Here is a 1,295-nt window from a genome sequence, read left to right as displayed (position 1 = left end):
TATAGCTGACACATTTACATTTCTAAAATATTTATTTATAGTTTTAAAGATACTTGTTTAATGACCTATTTTAAAGGTATCACTTGTATTGTAATTTTATTTTTGTTTCAAGTTAATAGCAAATTTTTGTGCGCGAACATAAACGAACTTTTTTATATATCTTTAAAAACATATGTTTTTATATATATTTCGTATATTGCGGAGCTTTCTGAGGCTGGAATGTACGAAGAAAGCGAAGCGGAGCGTAGCTTTTGAGGTATGGAAGCCAAAATCAATATCGCCTTTTTTTGCGAAGCAAGACCGAAAAAATCGGAGCTTTCTGAGGAAAGAGTTTAGATTTGTTTAAAATTAAAATACTTTTATCCTTCTGAGAATATAACTCTGTTTTAATGCTTAGTTTCAACAGCAGTTTTAAATTCTTAAAGAATCTTAAAAAATAGTACAAAATTAAAAAAATTCTAACTATTTGAAATGTTTTTACTTTTAACATTATTTAATTGCTTTTTTGGGCTAGCACAAAAGCGCGCTCTGCGCGCGGTGTGCGATACTCTTAGCTATTTAATATAAACTATTTTCTCATTGAAATTAAATAATGTTCGTTAAAAAAATTAAAAAAAAACATTTTCTTTTGATACTAATCTAATGTAGTACACTTAATCTAATTTTTTTTTTGATTATGATAACATAACAATTTTTGGAAGGAAACATACTGCCAATATTCCCGCCAATATTTACACCGTTAAAGTGTAACCAGACCCGTGAAAGGTAAATTCCGGCTTGTGAGCATATAAATCTGGCTCGCTTAATCAAGTTTAATTTAGGGGTATCTAATTAAAAAGTACTTACACTAGATGTTCTAGGGTTTGAAATAAAAGTCTTAGATACGTTTTATCGGAGATTTGAAACTTACACTAGAGTCTAGTGTAAGTTTCAAATCTTTAGTCTAGTTTAAAAGTCTAGTGACTAGACTTGTAAAAATAGGTCACAGTCACATAAAGTTAGTCTTAATTTTTTGTAGTTATGAAAGTTAAAGCAACAACATATTACGGTAAACATTACTGATACTTTCATTTTGTTCATCAGAACGTTTTTTATAAAAGTAACAACTTTATTAATAGTTTTCACTTTTGTTTAGTTATATACTGAACTGTTTTTTACGGTTAGAATTTTTGAAAAATATAGTAAGTAAAAAATATTCGTCAAAACAAAGTTTGTGAGTAGAATTGAATACTTGCATTATAAATTGTGTAAAAATTTTAAAGTATATTTCAATACTTTATTCTGTTTGTTTTATA

Source organism: Thalia democratica, unplaced genomic scaffold (genome assembly GCF_965202585.1).
Source record: "Thalia democratica unplaced genomic scaffold, ktThaDemo2.hap1.1 HAP1_SCAFFOLD_1607, whole genome shotgun sequence".
NCBI classification, from domain to species: domain Eukaryota; kingdom Metazoa; phylum Chordata; class Thaliacea; order Salpida; family Salpidae; genus Thalia; species Thalia democratica.
The sequence above is the reverse complement of the archived record's forward strand: the minus strand, read 5'-3'. Positions refer to the sequence as shown.